General features: G+C 36.7%; 1 pseudogene; it reads left to right on the forward strand.

Moving 5' to 3' along the window:
• The window catches only part of LOC133881623 (protein ROOT HAIR DEFECTIVE 3 homolog 2-like), a 44,455-nt pseudogene extending 37,290 nt beyond the window's left edge, over nt 1-7,165 (forward strand).
• The last annotated feature ends 4,219 nt before the right edge of the window (nt 7,166-11,384 follow it).

Here is an 11,384-nt window from a genome sequence, read left to right on the forward strand (position 1 = left end):
AATGGCCTTACTATCTCTCGCGTATACATTTATGCTAGCTTGTCCATAGAATTTGTAATCTTGATGGGGAGGAAGTGGGTGCTCTTCGTGAGTCTATCAACAATAACCCATATGACATCTTGTCTGCTTGGCACTCTTGGTAGAGCAACGACAAAATCCATAGCTATTTGATCCCATTTCCACATTAGCACTTTGAGAGGCTGAAGTTGCCCAGCTGGCCTTTGGTGTTTAGCTTTCACAAGTTGACACAAAGGGTATTGTGAAACATACTCAGCTACATTGTGCGTCATGTCATACCAACAAAATTTCTTCTTCAGATCTAGGTACATCTTACTGTTGATGGGATGAACAATATATCTTGTCACCGGTGGTTTTTTGCCGTTGGTGATTTTTTCGTTAAAGCCAAAGGCCGAGAATTATTTTCAAGGAAGTCATTTTTTTTAAAAAAAAAATGATTTCGTTGAAAATATTTTAGGACGAAAAGGGTTTTACGTTGAAATAAACAGAGTATAAGTGTTTTTCTTGCACATTTTACCAAATTAATCACTTAATTAGTCTAATCTATGTTTTTAATACTTAATTAATTTCTTGGACATTACATGGCTTGCCCAAGATCACCACTCAATAATATCCCAATAATTTGCTTTTACGTAAAAATATCCCAAATAACCCATCGCTAGTCAATAAGAAGACAGGAACTACCAACACAGGGACGATATCATCGGGACATGCCCTCACATGCCGACTGCCATCAGACACAAACTTACCTTTTAAGCAGATGCATACATTAATATCATATCTTAAACACACATAAGGTAGCTATTTTAGCCCATTCATAGTTTCCAATAGTTGCTAAAATGCTGATACTTTTTTTGTTTTGTTTTTGCAGGAACAACTTAACTTGGCACTAACGAAGCCGGTAGAATCCTTACTTGAAGCTGGTTAGAAAGACACCTGGACTTCAATAAGAGAACTTCTTAAAGGTGAGACTCATGTTGCTGTAGCAAAGCTTTCAACTAACATTGCTGGTTTTGAGTTGGACGAAGCAACAGTTGAGAAAATTGTGCAAAAATTGAGGGACTATGAAAGAGACTTGGTGGAGATAAAAGCAAGAGAAAAAGCTGGAGAAGTTTTGATTCGTATGAAAGCTAGGTAGGGACTAGCAAACTAAGTAGTGGAATTTTTTTAATTTTTATTTTTTTTCCTTTCTAATCTTTAGCATTTTTAGTGGCTTATTTCTTTGCTTTACAAATTTCAGGTTCTCAACCTTATTCAATCATGACGATGAAGCTACTGTAAAGGATGCACTCTCAGCGGTAATCTCCAAATTAAAGGACTTTTATTGGAGTTTAAGATGAATTACCAGTTATGCTTAAATGGATTCATCTATGATCTTACTATTGCAGTCTCTAAAGCTTTTATCTATTATGGCTGCCATACGCTTGAATGAGAAGCCTGATAAGATTGAAGATTACTTTTTTCCTCTCTCATGGATGGTATTGTTGCTCTTCCATCTTCTGAGGATGGGAGCATCAGAGCTCCTATAGACGCTCTTGCCTCAAGCACTTGGGAGGAGGTACTATTTAGTGGTTACTGGTAAGGTCATAGCATAATGTTCTTATCACCAAACAGATTTCTTATTGAGGAGCAACTATAATATAGGTTTCTCCAAAGGATACGTTAATTACACCAGAGCAATGCGTGTCTTTGTGGAGAGAGTTCAAAGCATGGGAAGAGGATAAAATCAGGGATGTTGAGGAGGGGAAAAAGGTGCATTCTATTCCTATTACTCTTCTATAGCTTATTGTTTATTGCTTTTTTTTTTTTCTTCGATAATTTGATTGTATCTGAAATTATTAGCTTACTGATGGTGTTGCATAAGAAATGGATAACTTTCTTTATTGATTTTGGAAGTTCTCGTGTCTATCATGAACTGACCCTTAATTTTATGTGTTGATTCAGACTTGGAAGCTTTAAATTTTAATGTACACAAAGTATGGTTTTGTAGCATATAAAGTTGTTTCATGACGTAGTTTAATTTGTTTATGTAATATTGAGTTTCTGCCACAAGTTTGAGCCGTGGTTTCTATGAAACAAAGCCAAGCTATTTTGAAAATTTGAACTATGGGATTTTGAGCTGAGGAGATGCACAACTGGAAATTAATTGGGAACTAGTAGGAATAATACCATATACAACTGAAGTGATCAAACCAGATTTACAGGCCATAATGTTTGTCTAATCCACCCCAAAGTGTACAAGCAACAATAGTTAACCGCAAGAAACTCAAACTAGAATAGTGCAAATAGCAAATAACCACAACAACTAGGTAAAAGACCCACGAACAGTGCTGAAACAAGCCAGAGAACCACACCAACAAGCGAAAAAAGCCATGGACAATGCTGAAATAAGCCAAAAATCACAAGAAACAGCCCAAAACATAGCAAAAACAACCCAAAAATTGTGGAAATCAACAAAACTATCTGAAATACGCCTATATCGACTAAAAATAACTCAAAAAAGATATGTACTACCGAAATAGACAGAAAACTGACCTGAACCAGCTTAAACTTCCTGAAACATGTTGGTGATCACCAAAACCAGCCAAAAACGAGTAGTCACCGACCAAAATGTGTCAGAGATCATTGAAACTGATCGAAATTAGTTGCCGTAGGCCGAAATGTGCCAAAGATCACCGAAATCGGCTGAAAAAAATTGCTGGCACCCTACTGGTTTGACAGAAGACGGGTTGACTCAATTGGTGTCAGGTTGATCCGATAACCCGCTTCGATGATGGGCTGGACGGATCCGAATGAATGAGAAGCGGGTTTGGGATGAATAGTGTACTGGACTTGGCCCAAATCACAACCAAAGCTAAACGGACTTTGGGTTGGACGCTGGGCTAAATGGCCCCAAATCAAAATCTGGCCCAACTCACCCAAATGTTGGGGATGTTACACAAACGGCAGATGTGCGGCAGAAACTTCTTCTTTCTCCTCAAATCTATCTCATGGATCTTGTGACCTTTGAATCTTCTCACCAATTACTAAACATAGTTGAGAGTGGGCTCTCAACTTGCTTCTCACAATACTTTTTCTAATTCTTGATAATACTTTTTTATTTTTTTGATAAGTAAGCAAAGTTTTATTAAATAAAAAGCGTAAGGCACCTCTAAGTACACAAGAAATATACATAGGAGCAACCAAAGCTAAACCACAACAACCCAAATAACCCACAAAACCTTAACCTTAGAACTTGAATGAAACATCCAAAAACAACTCCTAGAGGAACCCAAACAAAAACGCATGGAAAAAACCAAGGGCTGCAAAACAACCCACATAACCCTCCAAGGCTCACAATCCTACATCATATGAGCCTTGCCTTTCTTATGCTTAGAAGAAGTTTGAACGACGCCATAAGTGATGGAGCTTTGCAATTCAATAGCTCCCTTTTGCCTCTGGACTTCTGGCGCGCTATCATCTTGTCTCAAAGAGAATCCTCTTCCATGGCTAAACCATCCCAAAAATCAACGTTCTCCTTGTGTCACTCTTGTGTGCCTCCAATAATAATGTGGCTTTTAAAATCACTGTTGAACTTGTGATTAATCACTATTGAACTTTAATTAAATGGGGATTTTAAAAGCCACCTCATTTTTGGAGGGACACAATAGAGACTTCTAGAATTATTTTTGATTTAGGCTTCATAAGGAATCGAAATAACAAGACAATCTTTTCAATTCTTTATTCTCTCTTCTCTATTGACAAATCTGGAACTGGAAGCAACAAGGGGCAAGATTATAGCGGCTTACAAAAAATAAGCTCTTCCCCCTATTGATAAAGGGAAAGGAATTGTATCCTTTGATGTGGTTGGAAGTCATGTGGGCTGTGGTTTAATATTCTTGAAAATGTGACCCGCCTTTTCTGGATTGGATGATATGTCCCTGCCTATAAGGGTTCTCCTTCACAACAGGGGGCAAGGACCCATTTTCTGTGAAGGAGAACCCTTGTAGGTACATAGAACTTAATCGGGTTTTGTTTTGCCTTGCAAATTTAAGGTATTGAAAGCTGATTTAAAGTCTAGAATGAGGTGTTTGGTAATGTAAAGAGATAGGAAAAGCTTTTTTTTTTTTTTTTTTTTGATGAATTGCGAGTTCTTGATGGTTAAGAAGAAGAGAAAGCTTTGTGTGTTAAGGAGAAGTTGAGGGAGGATAAAGCTGTCGGGCTACTCTTTCGGAGAAGGTGAGTTAGAGACAGAAACTGAGGCAACCAGCTTCACTTGAAATCGAATACACACAATCTAAGCATATCCTTAAGGGTTTGAATGGTTCTCTCAAATTGGTCGTCGGTTTGCGGATGGTATGTCGTGCTAAAGTTTAACTTTGTGATACAATCTCTCCCAAAACTTCGAAGTGAACTATGAGTTACGGTCCGACACAATGGAAACTGGCACTTCATTTGGCCTTACTATCTCTCACGTATACAATTCTGCTAGCTTGTCCATAAAATTTGTAATCTTGATGGGGAGGAAGTGGGTTCTTTTCGTGAGTCTATCAACAATGACCCATATGACATCTTATCCGCTTGGCACTTTTTTGCACATTTTATCAAATTAATCACTTAATTAGTCTAACCTATGTTTTTAATACTTAATTAATTTCTTGGACATTACATGGCTTGCCTAGGATCACCGCTCGATAATATCCCAATACTTTGCTTTTACATAAAAATGCTGATGCTTTTTTTGTTTTGTATTTGCAGGAACAACTTAACCTGGCATTGACGAAGCCGATAGAATCCTTACTTGAAGCTGGTCAGAAAGACACTTGGGCTTCAATAAGAGAACTTCTTAAAGGTGAGACTCAGGTTGCCGTAGCAAAGCTTTCAACTAACATTGCTGGTTTTGAGTTGGACCAAGCAACAGTTGACAAAAAGGTGCAAAAATTGAGGGACTATGGAAGAGACTTGGTGGAGAAAAAGGCAAGAGAAAAAGTTGGAGAAGTTTTGATTCATATGAAAGCTAGGTAGGGACTAGCAAACTAAGTAGTGGAAAGTTTTTTATTTTTTATTTTTATTTTTTATTAATCTTTAGCATTTTTAGTGGCTTATTTCTTTTCTTAACAATTTTCAGGTTCTCAACCGTATTCAAAAAAGACAATGGAAATGATGCACTCTCTGCGGTAATTTGCAAAGGACTTTTTTTGATGGAGTTTAAAATGAATTACCAGTTATGCTTAAATGGATTCATCTATGATCTTACTGTTGCAGTCTCTAAAGCTTTTATCTGTTATGGCTGCCATACGTTTGGATGAGAAGCCTGATAAGATCGAAGAATTACTTTTTTCCTCTCTAATGGATGGTGCTGTTGCTCTTCCATCTTCTGAGGATGGGAGCATCAGAGCTCCTACAGACGCTTTTGCCTCAAGCACATGGGAGGAGGTACTATTTAGTGGTTATGGGTGGGTCATAGCATAATGTTCTTATCACCAAATAGATTTCTTATTGAGGAGCAACTATAATATAGGTTTCTCCAAAGGATATATTAATTACACCAGAGCAGTGCGCGTCTTTGTGGAGAGAGTTCAAAGCATGGGCGGAGGATAAAATCAGGGAAGCTGATAAAATTAGGGAAGCTGAGAAAATCAGGGAAGCCGAGAAAATCAGGGAAGCCGAGAAAATCAGGGAAACTGAGAAAATCAGGGAAGCAGAGAAAATCAGGGAAGCTGAGAAAATTAGGGAAGCTGAGAAAATCAAGGAAGCTCAGAAAATGAGGGAAGCTGAGGAGAGGAAAAAGGTTCATTCTATTCCTATTACTCTTCTACAGTTTATTGTTTATTGCTTCTTCTTTTTTTCTTCTGTAATTTGATTGTATATGAAATTATTAGCTAGCTGATGGTGTTGCATAAGAAATGGATAACTATCTTTATTAATTTGGGAAGTTCCTGTGTCTATCATGAACTGACCCTTAATTTCATGTGCTGATTCAAACTTGGAAGCTTTAAATTTTAATGTACAAAAAGTATGGTTTTGTAGCATATAAAGTTGTTTCATGACGTACTTTAATTTGTTTATGTAATGTTGAGTTTCTGCCACAAGTTTGAGCTATGGTTTCTATGAAACAAACCCAAGCTATTTTGAATATTTGAACTATGAGATTTTGAGCTGAGGAGCTGCATAGCTGGAAAATTAATTGGGAACTAGTAGGAATGATACCATATACAGCTGAAGTGATCAAACCTAATTTATAGGCCATAATGTTTGTCTAATCCACCACAAAGTGTACGAACATCAATAGTTAACCCCAAGAAACTCAAACTAGAACAGTGCAAACACTACAAAAAAATATTTTCATTTATGGCATTTTTAATGCAGGCGCTTATAGAAAACGCCAGCTTTGCAAAAAGTTAGCTGGCATATTTGAAATACGCTAGTAAATTTTATTAAAAATCCGGGCCTAATTTCTTATGCCAATAATGAAATGAGAATCGCCAGAATATACTAGTAGTCTCTTTCCTAGTGTATACTCATATGCCAGGAAATTATTTTCCGGAAGGGGGCAAAATTGCGCGGGATTCTGAAAAAAATTGCTTCCTTATCAAGTTTGGTTTTTTTTTTTTTTTTTGGATAAACACTCACGAACGTGGATCTCTCGAGTATATATTAGTTTTCTTCTATATATATATATATATATATATATATATATATATATATATATATATATATCTACCTCTCACAAAGTTTTTTTCTCTATCGCTTTCTCACAAATCTCCTCCTGGAATCCGCTCCACCATCGTTGATCGATGCCGCCAGCCCGCTCAGCCCACCAGCTCGCCTCCCTCTAATGATTCGAGGTGTTTTATCTTATGAGCTACCAAGAGAGGTGAGGAAAGAAGCAACTAGAAGCTGGAAAGAAGGAGAAGGAAAGGAAGCAAGCGTGAAAGAAGGAACCAACAGCATGATAATGGGAGAAGTGAGCAAGCTGCATATGTTAGAGTTAGTGGGTAAAGCTATGGTCGTGGGCCATGTCCTTTATGTTAGTAGTGGGTAAGTTTCGGCTGGTTTAGTAGTTATTATGTAATGGGTTAGTGGGTAGTTTGTTAATTTAGTTTATCTCTTGTATTTAAATTTAGCTTCGATGATCAATGAAAGGGAACAAGAGAAATTATTCAAAGGTTCATCTCTTAACCGCATGTTAGAGTGAAATAGAAGATTTGGCCCCTTGAAGTGCCAAAGCTATTATTTTTATTGTATTTTATCATGGTATTCTTAGAAATTACTTTCTCAAAGGTTGAATCAAAGAAAGTGAACTCAAATTCAAGAACAACATTCCCTAATTATAACCAAAATTCTCAGAGACTAAGTTAAGTGCACCAAGATTGTTGGTAAATGCAAGAGTAAATCTTTCATTTCAAACCTAGTCACTCCAAGCATTTCAAGTATCTTGAGAACCAAATGATTGTAGTATTTCCAACAGTTTGGTTGCTTAGAAAATGTTACAACATGAACAAGTCACAATGTCAAATCTTCAATTGTTTTCCTTATTTGATTTTCTTCTTTTCCCTTTTTTTTTTTTGGAATAAACAAAACCAACAGCTTTCACAAAACCAAGAATTTTCTTTTCATTGCTTTCGTTTTTTTCCACAAACAAATCATAACCAAATAAGTTTACTATCGAAGTCCAAATAACAGTTCTTAGATGCAAAAGGGAATGTGGCATTGCTTTTTACCATTAAGCTGGAGTGTTTCTGTTGCCACACCCCCCCAAACCAAAGCTCCAAGCCGCCCATTCCCAGTAGGAAGCGCGTTGGTTCAGTGCTTCGCCGGCCCAGAAAACGTAACCTTCAAAGGCTTAGAACTCTCTGCATCCTCTAAACTCGGACTCCAGAGTTCCTTCTCTGCCGATGGTTGCACCAGAACCCACTCACCATCCTCCATTACCAAAACAATCGAACCCAGAAAGAGTATTGTTCAACAATAGCAACAGCAACAGCAACAAGAATGACGCTTTGTGTATGTGTGTCTCTCTCTCTGCGTGTGTTATACAATGAAGGTGGGGTGGTTGGAGAGGCAGAGACGCGTTGCCTTTGAATTTCATGTGGCATGGAGGTGAAGTAACCGGGTCCGGGTCCACGCTACATGGCATTTTCTGTAGAAGCTTATCCTTCTTATGATGTGCCATGGCGTGTGAGTCTGACATCATAATTCAGTGCACGTGGCGCGATGTGCTCACGACCGAACCTAGGTAGATTGAGATTCTGTGATGACCCCTTTTTTTTTTACAAAACACAAACGAGTCATCGCAGTAGCACGGCTATGTGTCGCTCAACCAACATAGACACATGTACCTGATATACAAAGTTACATCTACAGCGGAATAAATCATGATACCATTGCACATAGCGGAAAAGCATAACTATAAATAAACATCTTATCTATAGAAACATGAGCCATAGCACAAGTCTATATGTTTAAGGTTTAACTACACATAACTATTACAAAAGAATGGCTTACACAAAATAATATGCGACACGTGCGCTACAAGCCATATACAAAAGTACCCAAAAATAAGGACACCCTAGTCCTATCCCACTACGACTGTCGTTACAGGCTTAAATCATAGTAACCCAAATAGTGTGCTACCGGATCATCGTCTGCCTCAGGAGTACCTGCAATCACAGGAATATCATCTACACAGTTGTGGTGGTATCCACATCCGCATAGGTGAAAGAATGAGTTCACCGCCTTAGCATGTGACGACCCGTTTTTTTTTTTTATACAGAACGTAAAACGAGTCATCACAGTGGCACGACTACGTGTCGCTCAGCCAACATATGGCACATGCCCCATAACATGTACCTGATAATCAGAGTATGACATATATCTATTTATGCAGCGGAAAACATAAATCTGAATAGCGGAAATTACAACTTATACATCTGTCACAAATTAATTACAACAAAGAGCCATTTAACATCTATTTGTATGAGTCTTATTAACACAATATTTACAAAACAACTATGGCTTTACAAAGAATATGTGACACAAACGTCACAAGCTATACCAAACCTATAAAACAGTGGACAACCTATGGTCCGACAATTACAACCGTCGCTGTGAGCTTCAGTCATAATATCTGAAGCACATTGCTACCAACCCATCGACTATACCGAAGTACCTGCAACCAAAGAAACATCATCTACATGGTTGTGGTGGTATCCACATCCGTATAGGTGAAAGAATGAGTTCACCGCCTTAGTATACCTCATACTAAGACCTCAGTGGTATAAGACTAACTGAGTTTTCACAAAGAACCAACCCTTATTTTATTTTTAGTCGTGCGAGCACTATATTAGCCACAATTTACCAACAGCTAATGTAGCAAACACCGACTATTCAAAAAATATTTAAAACATACTATATAGCTGTGAACATATGTAGAAGTTCCAATCTACCGCTTGGAAGTTTCTACATATAGACCCCTCTATAATAATACTTTTCATCGGTCACTTGGACATATGTGCACACGATCACTCCATCACAGATATCACGTATACACATAAGTCTTAAGCAAAGAACATGGCATCTTACTTTTCCATACTAGGATAACATCCTTCAACAAAACACTCACAACACCATCTCTAATCGTATTCCAGCTTCATGCCTTGACGTCAATAGATCATGAGAGCATTAGAGTTAAACTCAATCATGCTAACACGTCTTTCCTGAAGAACAATAGCAGTCAACCTTCTTACTCATAGACATGCCGTTACTCGCGCCTGGGCAGTCATGTATCCATGTACTTTCAAGTTCAATGTATGCTATTAACACATGTGACCATCCGATAAAAATATACATAAGATCTTGTCATGAAGACTCTTATTCATACCAATACGTCTAGCAAAACTACTTATAGCATAAAAACATCATTCATAAAACAATGCTATACATGATATGCATGCCTCAATGTGCTGATACTGTTACTCTGCTGATACTGTTACTCTGATATGTATGCTCTATACTACATGCTCTATGTTCCGTGCTTGACCAGTATATATTTCACTATTGTATCATGCTAAAAACATGCAGTTGCTAAATTACGTTCTCTTAAAACTAAACAATCCAACATTTTATGCAACCCTTTGAAATCATTCAAAACATAGTTTCTTCATAAAATCTAAACAGTTTCAACATGGCATGTCCTCAAACTCAAAACATAATTTCATAAAACATAAACAGTTTTAACATGACATGTTCTCAACAATTTGCATAATTTAAATCTCAACCGCAAAACTTAACTCTTTAAATCAATTTAATACTTTTTTCTCTTGCACTATTTCTTAAACATCATTGATATAATTTAAACATAATCGAAACTAATCAAATCTTCTCAAACATACATTTCATCATATGGTTGGTTCGGTTTCATAAACAATATATATATATATATATATATATATATATTTTTATCAATCCAATACATATAAAAATATATACTTTCTCAGTGAGTGGAATACCCACCTTGGCTGCATTAGACTCCTAACTCGAACTCCCACTAGATTCCAATTACTCGAACTCTACCTTGGAGAACCCATTGAAGTCTCCAATTACAACACAATCTTGCAAACATTGGTAGCATTAGACTATGCTATTGAACCTAAACTCTATGACACAGAAACTACCCACTTGCTCACACGTCACATCACTCGCTTCTAAAGCTAGCTAGACACCTTAAGCTATTATTAAATTTACCATTGGTTCTTGGTTCCTATTGTATCTTATTTATTATTGTTGCACCTCATCATCTATGTTAACCCTTTTTATAGCGTGTTGCTTATTTGCTAAGTTAACAATATATTTTTAACGCATATACATGTGTATGTATATATATTCATATATACATATACATATACATATACATATACAACTCTCAAATTTAACCAATGGTACACTAAAACACTTGGTGTACATGGATAGGTGAATTAAGCAACAAGTCACCTTGTTATCATTATTAACTATTAAGTCTTATAATTTGTTTATCCATTTAAGCTAAATGCATTTGGTCCATTTATATATGTATATATAAAATGTTTATCAAGCTACGCATAACCTCATTAAGCACTTAGGTATTTTATATTGCATAAGTACATTAATCACCTAATTATATTACCACTAGACTTTGGAGCCTATTCATGTATATTTATAATGTCACTATTTTATACTTGTTGTCTTAAGATTATTTGGACAACTACCATTTTAAAGCATTACACTTAACACTTAATCCTTGCTAATTATTAGTCATCTACGCAACTCTTATTCTTTCATTACATAAATACTTGAGCACTTAAATTGTAGAGCCTAATCTTATTTAACATGTTAACTTAATAACCCAT

This window comes from Alnus glutinosa, chromosome 11, assembly GCF_958979055.1.
Source record: "Alnus glutinosa chromosome 11, dhAlnGlut1.1, whole genome shotgun sequence".
NCBI classification, from domain to species: Eukaryota; Viridiplantae; Streptophyta; class Magnoliopsida; order Fagales; family Betulaceae; genus Alnus; species Alnus glutinosa.